Source organism: Aythya marila, assembly GCF_965140915.1.
Source record: "Aythya marila genome assembly, chromosome: 19".
Lineage (NCBI taxonomy): Eukaryota > Metazoa > Chordata > Aves > Anseriformes > Anatidae > Aythya > Aythya marila.
Genome location: NC_139060.1, coordinates 6,194,723 through 6,209,446, shown reverse-complemented (window position 1 = coordinate 6,209,446; position 14,724 = coordinate 6,194,723). Strand labels below are relative to the sequence as shown.

Here is a 14,724-nt window from a genome sequence, read left to right as displayed (position 1 = left end):
GGTCCTGGTGCTGGCAGCAACGTGTCCCCACGGGGTCAGGTCCCAACAGGATGTGGCCCTGGAGCAGGGGGACTTCGTCCACCCGCTGCCGGCTCCTGCCAGGACGAGCGCAAGTGCGGCAGGACACTGCACTCTGACCCGAGTTCAGCTCTGGACACTAATGGATTACAAATAACAATAATAAATGACAGGAGATGGGATAATCTACCTACCGTAATGTCGTATTGCCGTGGCTGTTGGTTATATATTAATGTATAATTGCATTACGTTAGCTACATATGCATAAACCCGGTGCGCCGGGGCCCCAGCCAGCCGTTAACTCTCTGTGGTTCTCGCGCCGCCGGCATCGCTCACCCCGTGCCACGCACACGGGGCTTGCTGGTGCCAAAATCCTGCACCCAGCTCCCCGAAAGGTGGAGAAGGTGGGGAGGGATCCGTGCGTTTTGCTGGTCAAGGAATTTTGGGGAGAGTGGGAATCCAAGCCCCCGTTACCTCCGGCCCTGTTTTGGCTTCCCACCTGAGCGGCGCGGGGGCGGTCTGCGGCGAGCGGTGCCGGGATTGCTCCCCGGCACATACTTGGCGTGACCAAGACCCAGTTCTGTCGAAAGTAATGAAGTGAGAGCCCTTCCCTTCAGTTATTTTTAATGCTCTGAACCCTGCAATGGTTCTGCTCCGGCTCTCACCAAGAGGAGCGAGCTGCCTTTTGTTCGCGGAGCCTCCCGCGCTGCCCTGCTCCCCGCCAGGGCTCGGAGGGCAGAGGGGCTGCGAGCCACAGGAGCCATCCCATGAGGATGATCCCCCCCTCACTCCATAGCTTCTGGTCCTGTGTGTCAAATCGTAGTCATTTAGGCTGGGAAAGACCTCTGAGATCATCAGGCCCAGCTGTAGGACGGTGTCAGAGCACGCAGTGAGGAGCTCCCCTGCTGCACCCCGATGCAGCGCTGCTCCAGGTGGCCGTGGCCACCTGAATTTTGGTCCTACGACGGAGTGGGATGCGTGTGCTCCATGGATGGGGTGGGAGGAGTGTTGTGCTGCACCACTGCGGGCTGCTGCTCGTGTTGGAGAGCTCAAGTTCTCATCTTTGTATGAAATGAGGACCAGAAAACTCCCTTCTCAGCTCAAGCCCCGCTCACTGGGGGTTTCTCCTGCAGATGTCCACGTGCTGTCGCTGGTCCCATCCCCAACAGTTCCTGGTTGCCTGTGGGATGCCAGCCTGCAGGATGGGCACGGGGAGGAAGAGGAGACGGGGATTGCTCCCCTGTCCCCATCCCGGCACATCCCTCCTGCCCCCCTGCCTCTGATTTGCGATCCTGCTCCCCTCTCCTCCCGCGAGCGCGAGAAGCAGAGGCAGGAAACGCAGCCTGCTGCCAGATGGCTAGAAATGTAGCATCTGTAATACTTTATCAGAAGAAATTACAGCCGAATCGCTCTCCCTGATTAAACAGCCCGGCCAGATCCTCTGTGAGCCAGCTGGATGGCCTCACCCTCTCGCCACAGGTGGGGAAGCGACGGAGCTGGGGGGCGCAGGGTGGCAGCGGGATGGGGACGGGGTCAGACCAGGGGTGTGCGACCCTCCGTGTGCTGGGCATCCCCTCCGGGAGCTGGCATTTCCCCTCTCTTCTTCCTGCTGCTGTTTTTCCAATATTTTTTCCCCTTTACAAACCAACCCCGAAGCCGCCCTGCAGGCCGATGGCGCTTTGTGTTTGGAAGCTGCTTGGTGAAGGCAGAGCGCGAGGAGCACCACGGGTGGGTGCAGCATCACCCTGCTGGCACCCCCGGCCTCCCGGCTCCCCTCACCCTCTCCCTGAGGCTTGAGTGCCCTGAAAACACCCGCAGAAGCTCAGCCGGCAGCAAGTTTGGCAAGAAGGGAAACTGAGGCCGGGCGCCGGGCTGTTTCTAAGCTCGGGAAGGTCATCGAGAAGCTAGCGGGAGGCAGCCTCAGAGCTGAAGCCTCGGAGCAACCTGTCCTCTGGCTCACCCTGCCCTCGTGCTTGTACTGAGCTCGGTGGCCAAAGCGCCGCGCTACCGCTTTCAATGGACTTGGCGTACGGACGACTTCCATATGAGTTCACTCTGTCTGGCTCCAGCTACGCTGGTGAAATGCAGGCGTGGACTAATGCCACTAATTTCCACTAATGCCGGCGGAAAATCTCTGGCTGGCAGCAGCGTGGCCGCCTTCCTGGGACGGCTGCGTGCACGGCGTGGGCAGCGGTGCAGGCGGGGAGCAAAGGCTGCGGCGTCCTGGCACCTCTCCCGCCTGGTTTGCTGCACTGGCATTGGATGGGCTGACCGGATATTTTTTTCTAAATGGAAAGCGGGAGGTATTCGTGCTCTGAAATGTGTGGATTTAACTGTAGGCTGTAGGAGGTGTGTGTATGAAACACCTTGGGTAGTGCGAGAGTAGAGGGGAGAGCTGGTGTCCGAGGCTGGCTTTGCAGGGGATGCTTTGGGAGCACCGGAGCAGTGCCGTGTCCCTGTAGCTCCGTGCTGAGCCCTGTGGGACGCAGCCAGCAGTGCCTGCCACCAGCCATCCCTCTGCCCTTGGTGGGGAGAAGGTGCCTGTCCCAAGAAAGCACCAAAGAAGCGTTTTTTTTCTGCTTAAAATTAGCTGAGAGGAGTTGTGCCTGTTGGGTGCTGGTGCAGGAGCAGTGATTTGAGCTGCTTGGTGCAGGATGGGTTGGGAAGGGGTCTGGCATGGGGAGTGTCAGAGAAGCCGTTTTCTTTGGTGGAGAAAGTGAAGTGCAAGGCATTTTTCTGTGGGATGCAAAGTGGCTGCCGTGGGATGAGCCTGGACACCCCAGCATCATCATCTCCGAGGGGCCGAAGTCATTTCTGTGCACGGGTCGAGCATCCTCCTTCCTCCTGCAGTAACCTGGGAGCCTCTGGCACAGGGACCCAGCCGGAGGAAGGGAACCGTACACCTTGAGAAACCTTATCTCCTTCCTCGCCCATTAATGTTTCACGAGCAGATTAAAAATTTAAACCCAAATGAGCCCTGCCATCAGAGGAAACCGGCTGGGTTTCAAGTTCTGTTTAAGTATTTTTCTTTATAATGTAGCTGTGTCAATTAGAAAATGACATTGCTATTTAAAATGCTGTTCCGTAGCCCTCTTTAATTAAGGCAGCGATATAATACCAATCTGCTCTCATTAATGAATTTTTAACAATCAAAACGAGAGGTGAATGGCGCGCCGTTGGCTTTGCGGCGCGGGCATTTTCTCCTGGTGCTGGAGGTGCCGGGGGGGCTGGTCCTGCTCGGCCCCACAGCCCAGGGATCCATCTCTTGGTTGTTTGGGGTGGAAATCGAGGGGTTTTGACCCTCTGGAGGCTTTGCAGGGCTGACCCACGAGGGGAAAAAGCCTCTCCCAAGCTGATGGGTGCCTTCGTGTGACCTGCGCGTGATCTCCGTGGCAAAGCGAACACCAGCCGAAGCCTCGCAGGAGCTCGAGCTCGGTCACGGTTTATTCCCCGACTTTCTCCTTCCTTCGCCGGGCAATAATATGGCCAAAATAAGAGACACGACTGTGGCTGGGAGCCTGGTGGCCACCTCGGAGGGGGTTTAATCCTGCCCGGTGCATCCCTGCCCCTCTTTTCCCCGCCGAGCTCACCGTTCTGCAGCGGCAGCACAGTGCGGGTTGCCGACCCAAAATAAATCAGTGAGCGCAGCACTCTTTTCCCCTGAAGTGTTGGTTTGTTGGTTTTTTTTTTTTTTCTGTTTTGACAAGGCAGGGCAGATTAAAAGATGCTCCCTGGTCGCGGCTCGTGCTAATTGTCTGCCATTGTTTGAGCAGGAAGCGTTTTTTTTTCCGCGGCGGTTATTATCTGTGACTGCTGGAGGAGCGCTCTCCCCTCCGCTTCTTCCTTTGAGGAGGCAAAACAAAAACAGGAATTTCTTTGAATAATAATAAAAAAAAAAAAAAAAAAAAGAAATTAGCCAGGCGTGAAAAGCTTAAGTGCAATCATTTCCGTGGCCTGGTTTGATTGGAGACGATACCATTTGCTTGCTCTCTTATCCTTCCCCCCCCCTTTTTTCCTCCTCGGGATCCACTCCTTGCTCTGCCCTTGCTCCGAGGAGCTGTGCAAGGGGCGCACCGGGCAGCGTCCCCGGCACTGCTGCTGGCGAGCAGAATCCGTCCCAGGCTGCAGCATGGGGACAAGCCACACGCGGCCCTGTTGGGGCCAGATCCTGCGCCCTGCGTGAGCGTGGCAAAAGCTTGCCTTAACAGCTCGGCGTCCAGCTGGAGGGGGCTCCCCCCCTACCTCCTGGGCGAGCGGGTTGAGGTTTGCCGGCCGGCTTTTTGTTGCCATAGGGAAGGGAATCGAAGCCTGGAAACCATCTTGCGGGTGAAGGGAGGAAGTGTTAACGGCTAGGAAAACAACAGCGGAGAAAATAGCGGCAGCAGCACGCTGCCGTCCGAGTGCTTCACGTCCTCCTTGTGGACCTGAAAGGCCAGCGGGGTCGGGGTCCCCCCCCCGGCACACGCAGCCCCCGGGGCATCGCCGTCGCACCGGGCTGGGGGTCACAGCGGGCACCCCCCAGCCCCCTGCTCTGGTCCCTCCTTGCAGGGCAGGGAGGGGGAAGAAAGCATTTATAGCGAAGAAAGCCCCCCCCCAAAAAAAATAATACGTCCTCTGATGATTTCAAGAGGCGGGGAGAGAAGTAAAGGCGGCCGTGAGCTTCTGCCCAGGAAGAGCCAGAGGTCTGCCTGGAGGCTGCCATCCTCCTGCAGATAATTTGGGAGCTGAATCATCCGCATTTTTGCTGCTCCTGAGATAGGGTCAGGAATAAGTGTCCCCAGCGTGCCAGATGCGCATTTTTTGCCTGTTGACAACGGGCCGGATTAAGAAAAACATCCCAAATGACCTCTCGCACAGACATCCTTGAAGTCTGGGCCCTTGTTGCTCATCTCAATTTAGACACCTCGCGGGGATGCGCCCGGCTGCGGTTGTTTTTTGCAGACAGACGGACGGACGAGTCAGATCAGTGCGTTCCTCCTGCCTCACCCCTCTGCCCTGCACCGCAAACCTGCTGCCACCTCCGTGCCCGTGCAGGGATGTGCAAGGGTGAACCCTGCTGGGCTGGGGGGTCCCCCTCTTGCGGGGTCCTTCCCTGGCTCCCCGTGCAGGCAACCCTTGAAGGAGCCGCCTGCTGTGGAGCCCAGGGGCTGCTTTGTCCTTTTCGGGAGGCATCGCCTCGAGCAGGAGGATGTTGGGTTTGCCCCGAGCAGGAGGATGTTTGGTTTGCACTTTGCGTCTCGCTCCTCCTGCCGTGGGGTCCCCGGGGAGGCAGCAGCAGAGGGGTGGGAGCGCTTGGAGCTGGTGCTGGGGTGGGATAATGAACTCGGGTGTGCAAATTGCAGAGGGATCGGGGGATGGAGCAGGCAGCTGCGTTTTTGGGGGCTGTGTGTGTGTGTGTAAGTGGGGTGGCCCCGTTTGCAGCTGGGGCTGCCGGGGTTGGAGGGACAGGACACGGGGAGGGCACGGCAAGCAGGGAGCAGGTGGAGCGTGCCGCCCTGCGTGTCCCCATCCCCTCTGGCCACCGTCAGCCCTGCTCAGGTGCCTGGGTCTTCTGGGCCCCAGGGCAGCACGGGGAGGTCACCCAAACCGCGGTGTCACAGCCGGGTGCCCCGTGGCTCCCTCGTGCCACATCCACCGCGGCGAGGGGCAGCTGCGCCCGGCCGGGGCTCTCCCTGCGGCCACGGATGGGAAGCAGCCATCAGAGCAGGTTAACGTGAGCTGCAGCACGAGGAACCGGGGGCGCCGGGCTCCGACCTGCCCCGTGGTGCTCGTCCCTGTCCATCTGAGCACCTGCGTGGAGCCGAGGCAGCGCGGGGCCAGCTTAACCCATCCTCTGCCGGGCAGCGACACCGGGCGCGTTGTGGCTCGGTGCTCGCATAAAGCACGCAGCAGGAGCCTGGTTGCTGCTCCCGATCCGCAGCGAGAGGCTGGGTGCTGCTGCAGGGCTCGGTGCCTGGGAGCTGCTCGCCACGGTGCTGCAGCCTCGTGTGCTGCTGACGGTGGGGCAGCGAGCGGCTGAGTCGGGCTGGGTGCCATCCACCAGCAGCAGGAAGCCGTGCTGAGGGACCTGGGATGGGGAAGGGAGCGAAAACCGAATCAGGGCACCCCTGCAGGGTGAAAGTTGTTTGTTTTTTTGCTCCCATTTTGGAAAATACGCCTGCTCGTCGCTCAGGTTGTCGCTGGGTTTGCGCTGGGGCATGGGAATTTCCGAAGTGCAGGGATTTTGGGGGGCTCCAGAGTTGCTGCAGGATGGAGGCAGCGCGCCCGACCGAGCCGGGGCAGAGCCTGTCCTGCTTGTGTGTGTGGCTGCAGCCCAGCTGAGTGGGATGTCGGGAGGAGTCTTTTCTCCTTCTCTCCACTTGTGCAGTGGGAAGACAACTTCCTAGCTGGAAAGTCCCGTCCTTCCCTTGCCCGTGTGTTTATTGTCACCGCAGCTCCTGGCATGTGGGGGAGAGAGCAAGCAGAGCCACCCCAGAGCAGGCAGAGCCACTGGCATCTGCTGGCCCGTGCACATCCAGGACCCTGGCAGCGCACACCAGGCCATGCCCAGGGCTTTGCAAAAAGCCACGACATCTGCGGGTCGCTGGCCAAATGCAGCTTTGTGCCTCCTCCTCCTCCTCCTCTTCCTCCTCCTTTTTGTGGGCACAGCCGGGGCTGGGGTGTCCCTTGGTGCCATCGCCCCGCGGTGCCCAGCGCTCCAGCTCCCCCCCCATCCCACATCTGCTCTCTCCCAGCAAACGAGTTTCATTAACGTACTAATTAGGATGTCCGTGCCACGTCCTCGGGGAGGGGCAGGGGGGCGGCGTGCCCCCCCCGTGCTAACGAAGCCGCTGTCACAACAAACACGGGCGCACACGCGCTGCCTGCCCGCGGCACCGGCCGTGCTCCCACCCTGCTCCCCGTGGCAGTGATGGATTGGGGGAGGAAGGCCTTCAGGCACGGTATTTTGAAGAGTTCGCTTTTGTTTAGGAAGGTTAAAATTTGTTTGCTCTCGCTTCTCCATCCCCTGAATTTCCTCCCCAGGCTGGAAGCCGCCGTTGCGCTCCCCGTAACCGGAGCATCGCTCTCTGGCTGCAGTTGGCTGCCCTGCTCTGGCTGGACGCAGCGAACGGTTTGATCCCCCAAAAGAGAAGTGTTTCATATTTAATACTTCTTTTTCCGATCAACCTCCTGCTTCAAAATCCCGTTTCCTTTTACAAATAGACCCAGGCTGGCTAAGCACCCCCGGACGAGTGCTGCATTTCAGCGCGAGAGCAGGCGCGCAGCCTGACAGCGGAGCGATTTTCCTGCTGCTCCATTCCAGGGGAAAAACCCGGAGATTTGGGGCTTTGCTTTAACCCCGTTCTTTCCTCGCGCTTCCCTTTCCTGGCAGCCCTTTGCGAGGAAGGAGCAGGCGGAGCCGCGGAAGCCGGGGAAGCCGGCGGGCAGGGAAGGAGCTCCGGGAAACGCCGGGATCCATCTCCCGGCGGCGGCGGGGCTGCGGTTGCCGTAAATGACGCTGTTTGTCTGCACGGCGGCTTGCTGTGCCCGAGCAGCGTGTTCCTGCCTTGTCACGAAACAGAAGACGGGATAATTAAATTGCCCTTTTCCCAGAAAAATGTTGCTGTCTCCCGCGCGCCGGCTCCGGCAGGGGGCTGGCCGTGGCCCGCTGCCAGCCGCACGTGCCTGGCCGCGGGTGGGAGGCGTGAAAAAGTGCTGGGGAGGGGACCCGGGTGGCAATTCGGGGGTGACACAGACCTGGCTGCCTCCAAAGGGTGGGTGCAGGGTGAGCTGGCAGCTCCAGCGGTGTCTCGGGGGGGCACCTGTGCATAATTCCCCTCCCGTAAGCAGCTCGAGGGCTGCGGGTGAGGATAATCGAGATATTCCTGCCCTTAAGCTCCTCGGGTGCTACAGGGCTTAAAAAGAGCCCTGGCTGTCAGTGCTGGGTGCTGGAGCAGGGCTGGCTGAGCTGTGGCTTCCCCAGAAATGCGGAGAGGCTTGGGGGGGACACGGATGGGGCTGTGGGACAGGTGTTACGGCTTTGGCAGCGCCCAGGGTCACCAAGAGATGCTCGGGAGGCAGCACAGCACAGCGGCCTCCTTCTCCCGGCTTTTCCTGCGTGCTCCCTCCCCATGGCTGCAGGGCAAACTGCTGAAACCTCTGCAACACGCTCGTGGAGACCTCGTGCAAAGCTGGAATGCGTTTGTGCTGCTTGTCAGCCGTCCTCGCCCGCTGTCTTCTGCTTTCCTTTCCTCCTCCTCCAGCCTCTGCAGCGCCGAGGCCTCAGATCCATCAGCGTTATTGCTTTGCCTTCAGCTATAACCCTGCTCGTTGACTTCCCAGCGATGGCTGTCCCCAGCCTTTGTCACCCTTCCGCTCCCCTCCCGGCCTCCCCCCCTGAAATATTAACAGCACAAATCACCGGTGACAGCGGCGCGGCCGGAGCCCCTTCGCTCACACCCGGCCTCCGGAGGGAGGTGATGGAGGAGGGCTGGGATTTGCCTGGTTTTTTGTGCTTCTCCTCCGGGGCTGGATTTCGCTCCTGGGTCAGAGTGGAGAGGCTTAACCCCTGTTTAAAGACTGGGAGATGGAGAGGAAGATGAGCGAGGCTGGGGCTTGCTGTGCCCACTCCTCCCTGGGCGCAGGCTCCTTCCCTTTCCTCCCCGTGTCCCCCCTGTGCCATATTTTCCCATACATCTGGTTTTCCTCTCCCCCTTGGCCTCTCCTCCCCATGCACACCCGTGCAAAGCCACCGAGCCCCGGGCTGCGGGGACAGCAGGCGGCCCCACCGGGGTGTGCACTTTGTTGGGATTTCTCCTCCGTAGCTGCCGGGTTCACTCTCATGAGAACGGGCTGGGAGTAGCAGATGTAAAGGAGATTCTGGGCGGCTTTCTGGGCACGCACACGTGTGCACGAACGTGGAGCTACACCGGGTCGTGGGGAGCAGAGTGCGCCCGAGCATCGCGCCCTGTGTTCAGCGGCTGCGATGGGGATGCTGTGGGTTTTGCCCCCGGTCCCTGCAGCACTGCTCGTGCTTCGTTTCTGCATGCTGAGAGCTCTGCTCGACCCACCTGCAAGGATTTGGGCAGGGGCACCCCCTCAGGGCTGGGGAGCCGGCACGAGGGGGCTTGGCTGGAGCTGCCCCTCGCACCCATCGGCACCAGCCTGGCTCTTCGGCTCTGGGGCTGGCATCGCTCCGTGCGGGGCTGGGGGCTTCGGGTATGTGGGGCTGGGAAGGGAGCGGGGGGGGTTATGGCTGCGGGAGGTGGGGTGGGTGCACTCGGCTGTGTAATTCAAGGACTTCGGCTCACTAGCAGAGGTTAAAAGGGGAGCGGCGCGAGCTGGCGGGCAAATCATTACTGCTAACCTCTGCCGGGCGTGCTGCTCATTAGGCTCCCACCTGCCCACCCAGCCACCGGCCTCCTGCAGACAAACGGAGGCCAAAAACTGCCGGTGTCACAGTCAGGAGGGGAGCAGAGGAGGGAGCGTGACCGCATGGAGGGGCACTGGTGCCGAAACTGCCCGGCGAGGGGGCCGGGGGTGTCTTGGCCAGGGGATGGCTGGCTCTGGGTGCGTGGAGCGCATGGATGGAGAGGGCAGGGGTGGCCGCGGGGGCTTGTCGCTGCTGTCAGCAAGAGGTTTGCACCTCAGCACCTCCAATTCCTCCTCTGGAAGCTCCCCAAAGCACCCCTTGGAGCTGAAGCTTGCCACAGCCTCCACGTGGTTGCTGGAGCCGTCCTGTTCCTGCAGATGCCTGAGGAACATTAGCAGTGCCCTAAGGACACGGGTGGCAGAACAGCAGCGCTGCACCGAGGCAGCGAGCGCCCCGATGGCATCCTTTGCTTGGAAACTTTTACACCCCACCTGCTGCAGCAGCGCACACCTCAGCATCCATCCATCCCCTGGATTATAACGGGGAGCAGCCCCGGGGCAGCTGGTGACATCCCACATCCCGCAGGCAGCCGGGTGGCAGTCGGTTTGTGGGGTTCCTGCATGAACTCCTCAGGGCTTCGCCACCAGCCCCGTTTCTGCCCCCCGTGCCAGCCACGCTAAGACCCTGCGAGATGCTCCACGAAACCCTCCGAGGTCCCTTGGGTTGTTCTGCTCTTGGACCGGCTCCAGAGCCCGTTGAAGTCCCTGGAAGCCGCTCTCGGATGGCTCCATCGGAGTAAAGAAAGTGTTGAAATACGACGGGAAATGTTTTTCCGAGATACCTTCCCTGGCCAGAAACAGGAGGAAAACACCGATCCCAGATGAAAGGTCGGCCTTTCTCAGCTGCTTCAGCTCCCTGAGGTTCGTTTCTCCCCGAGAAGCAGCCAAAGTTTGGGCACAAAGCAGGTACCAAGAGAGCAGAGCAGCGTGGCCACGGGTGCCACCGTGTTGGGGACACCGTGCTGCGGGGGGAAAACGGGGCAGGTTTTGTTCTGCTTGCTGAACGCTCACCTTGGCGGTGTGCATGGCAGCTCATGTGCAGCCTCAGCGTTTCCCCAGGTGTAATGGGGGAAGAAGGAGGCAGATTTGGGCTGTTGGAGACCCAGCACGTCCTGGTGGGGACCACTGGGAGGGTCCCAGTGCTGGGGTGCTCTCGCTGCTCAGCCAAAGCTTCCTTTAACAAACCCAGCTCTGATTCTGGTCTGCGCGTGTGTAAGCCCTGGTATGCCGGGGCACGGCTCAACGTGGAGGCCAATTTCCTGGCTTTGGCTTCGGGTCCTTTTTTTTTGCTCCCTGCAAACATCCGTTCTGATCCCTCGGCAAGTCCATTATCGCCAGCTTAACGGGACACCCGGCGGGGCCGGCTGTGCAAACACCCCCGCGGCGGGGGAAACGCATCCAAACCAGCAGCAGCGGCCGCTCCTCGCTCCTGCCCGGCTGTGCCGCAGCCTCACCGCCGATATATGGCAGGGGCCGAGGGGTTGGAGGCACGGGGAGCATCGGGATCCCTGCTCGGGGCACCCCAGGTGGCTCCCCGCTTTGTTAGGGCGAGGAGGGATGGATGTGGTGTTAGGCACCACACATTTCTATCTGGTGCCTGATAGACATGCCGTGGTAGGCTTTACGCCGCAGTGCCAGTTAGGAGGGGTTGTGGGGCAGCCTTCAGCCGGGCAAGCAGGGTGGTTTAGGTGATTTAGGGCCACAAAGCCACTGATTCATGTGGCTCCATGGGCTGTGGCTCAGCGCGGTGCCCGGCGAGGTTTCCGATGGCGAATGTGAGGGTGGCACGGTGGGACGGGGTGCAGGATGGGTGCCCGTCTGTGCTGGCACGGGGCAGGCATCACTCCCTGCTGCTTTTGGCCTCGGCTCTTCTGTTCTCCACCATCAGCTGGGGTTTGCTGGTCCCAGGAGGGTCCCCGCTGGATTCAGCGCTGCCGGGGAAGGACGAGGCGGGCAGGCAAAGCCAGCAGGGCCAGCGGCAGCGACCGCCCCGCTCACGCCCTCGGTGCTGTGCAGAGTACCTGGCGAGGGGGCCGAGCCTCCCCCTCCGAGGAGGAGGAAAAAATAATAACGTCCAAGCCAAGAAAGTCGGAGCTGCTGGGAGCGCATTTATCAGCGCGAAGAAAAAGGCTCTGTTCCCTGCCTCTCCGCAGCGGCTGTTTATCACACACACAAGGGTATGGAGAAAATGTTCCATTTGTTGGGTACAGCCATCGGCCCACACAGCGTATAAATTAAGGGCTTTTACATGCAGAGTTCCCGAAATAAAACACACACACACACACACACACAAAAGAGAGAGGAGTTTTGTAGCGGCCCCGGCGCTCTGCCTCTCCCTCGCTGTCTCTTGCGCCCCGGCCCCGGCAAGCGCTGGCTCTCGTTCAGGAATTCCACATTATCTCAGAGCGTTTCCAGCTTCCTCAGCAGGGAACAGCTCTGCTTCTGTCTTCCTGCAGCCACATCTGGAACGTGTTACGCCAGGGTGTCAGCCGGCAGGGCCCGGCGGCTGGCATGCGCTCCCCCCGCCGCCGCTCTCGCCCTGCCCTCCCCGGAGAGCTGCGGGGCTGGCTCGTCCCTGCCTCCTCTTTAAGGGGAGGTTTTGGGGGGGCTTTTGTAGCTGCAGCAGGGCTGGGGAGGAGGAGAAGTGGCTCTGGGGATCCCCGTGGTGCCCCAAAGGATGATCCGGGGGTGTTGGAGCTGCCACGAGCGGGGATGCTCTGCTGTGGTCCTCAGCTCGGCCGCCTGCGGGGAGGCAGCGGGGAGAGGAGCGAGGGCTCTCCGGTGGCTCCGCGTTTTGCTTCCTGGCCTTCTTTCTGGGCTGGCAAAATCCACATCCCCGGGCTGCCACGCCGCAGGGATGTGGTGCTGTGAAAACCCAGGGGTTGAAGGAAGGAGCTCGGGGGGCTGTTTGCTGGGCTGGGGAAACCGCTGCGGTGCCACAGAGGTGCAGGCGGGTGTCAGAGAAGTGTCCCTGCACACACGCTTGTGACGCCTGGATTTATCTCAGCAGGATTTCCTCATGCCTAATGGGGGTACCAGGGGCGTAAAGGTGGTTGGACTTTAAATAAATTGAAGGAGCTTCAAGTGGCAACCCAGTGTTTTCAGGTTCCTTTGGCTCCCCAGCTGCAGGCGTGGTGCTGAGCATGGTGGGGGGCGGTGCTGGGGGCTCGGGGGCTGCTGAGCCCCTCGAAACAAAGGGCAGGGAGAAAGCTGGCGGCTTGTTTTCAGAACGGGGGTAATGACAGTGACCTGGAAGCAGGCTTGCGTGCCCAAATGAGCGGCGTGTGCGATGCACATGAGGGTCTTTAGCAGCGAGGGTTGGTGGAAGTGGTTCACCGTGCCCGCACTCACTGCCAGTGGGAAGCGGAGGGGGTTCCCTGGAGCTGACTTTTGGCTTTTGCCGTCTTTTTTTTTTTTTTGTGTGTGTGTCTCTTGCTTTTAAACTGGCGGGCCTACTATTCTGGTATTTAAAATTAAAAGGGGAAAGAAAAAAAAAAGAAAAAGAAAAAGAAAACAGGCCTTGGTTTTATAGACCCTACAGATGCATCCGGCACCAAACTGATCCCAGATGCAGCTCCACTGTCAATAGTGTTACACGAGGGATCAATCCCGTTCATTGTTTTATGTGGCCTCTACAGCATCATCAGCTAATTAAAGCTAATGGTTCCCAGAGCAGCACTGACAGCATCTGATCCTATCGGTGCGCGCAGCCGCTGCAGCTCCGCGGGGCACCCCGGGGCCGGATCCTGCTCTCCTCCAGCCCCTGCCGAAAGCCTGGCTTGGCTTTGGGGATGGGGCTGCGGGTCGATGGGGGCTGCTGTTAACAAATAGTGCTGTCTGCATGTCAGCTCTGCAGGGGCAGGAGGTCGATGGCTGCTGGTGTGATGGGGACACGGGAGGGGGACGGGGACGCGGTGGCTCCCCGTGTCTGTGGCTGCGCGTTGCTCGATCCCGCAAGGATTTGTTGTCTGGTGGCGTGGGAGGCTGGGAGGTGGCGGAGGGGAGCACTGCAGCATCCCCAAGGGCTTGCAAGGTGCCAAAATCCCGTTGTTTGTGCCTCAGGGGAGGCGAGGTGGCCTGCTGGGCGAGTGAAGGGGCAGATACAGCGGGGTCGGTTTAACCAGGGACCGTGGACTCTGCCCTCCTGGAGACTCGGTGAAAATCAAGTGCATTCAAATGGGTATTTCTCCACCTGGATCTGCCCATCCCTGCGGGGAAGCATCGCCCTGCCCTGCCGGCGTGCTGTGATGCTGTTACAAGGCTTCTCACTGCCCCAAAAGCAGCTGGGGAAGAGGCAAGGTCCAGGCCGGGCAAAGGGCAGGGGAAGAGGGGCAGGCTCACGGCACCCTGCCCGGGGAAGCAAGTTGATAATTAAATCCTGCAGCTTTTATATGAATTCCAGGGCGCTCTCCTCGGGCTGGAGCCATCTGTGCCGCACACCCCCTGCTCTCCCCTGCCCCTTTTCCTCCCTGCAGCTGGGGATTTCTCCCTTGGCGTTGGGTGAAGGTGGTGCTGCGGGGAGCCAGGGGGAGCCGCTTGCTGCAGCACCAGCGGTTTTGGGGCTCGGGAGTGCATCTGGGACCCGTTTCCACGGGTTTTGTGGGTGCAGGCAGGCGTGCGGGCGGGGAGGAACGCCTCCCCTTGCGACACGGCTGATAAATGGGGCACCGGCACCGTCTTGGCTCCCCCGTTTTGCTTGGAGCAGTTGACCTGCTAAACCCTTCCCCGTGGTGAGCAGCGTGGTTGTGAACTCGGCTATCGCTCGGCAGAAGTGCCGGGGCTCTCTGACCCGAGCCTCCGAGAGGAGGAGTGGAGTGGTTGTGAGATTATTGGTGGCAGGGACGTGAAGGGAAAGCCTTGCTCAACTGAGAGGCAGGACTGATGCTGCTTTGCTCTTTTCAAGAGTCTCTGGGTCTTTCCTGGGATTTAACATGGATAAAAGGGGAAAAAAAGGCATTGTAGGTGCCCACGGGAGTGCCCCACAGCCCAGAGCTGCGGTGGGGTGCTCCGGTACCGGGGGTCTTTTGCCCCAGAGGAGCTTTACCCGGGGGGCACCACAAATCTCTGGGTGAGATGATGTTGCCCAGAAAGTCTTTATTCCGTGCCTACAGTAGGTGAGCTGCTGAGGGTCTGTCCTTTGGGACTAGCCCCTGGTTTTGGAGCGTGAATTCCCCTCCATCTCCCCAAGACGTACGGTGAGGACAAGCCCGGGAAGGCTCCTTCCTACCACCCCTTTTTGATCCCTCACCTCCTGCATCCGCTTGCTCCGAGCTGCCTCCTAACCAGGGCATTGCC

The 14,724-nt window shown here is 60.4% G+C and overlaps 1 protein-coding gene across 3 annotated transcripts in view; it reads left to right on the top strand.

Annotated features, from left to right (window-relative positions):
• RXRA (retinoid X receptor alpha) overlaps positions 1 to 14,724 on the top strand; it is a 94,226-nt gene that overhangs the window by 22,294 nt on the left and 57,208 nt on the right. The window contains exon 1 of one of the 3 annotated variants that reach the window (XM_082775491.1): positions 10,273 to 10,290. The exons of 1 other annotated variant lie outside the window; for it this stretch is intronic. The gene's annotated coding sequence lies outside the window, so the exon portion shown is untranslated. Of the gene's footprint in view, positions 1 to 10,272; positions 10,336 to 14,724 lie in introns of those variants that run through there. One more of the 3 variants, XM_082775488.1, reaches the window with a different exon arrangement.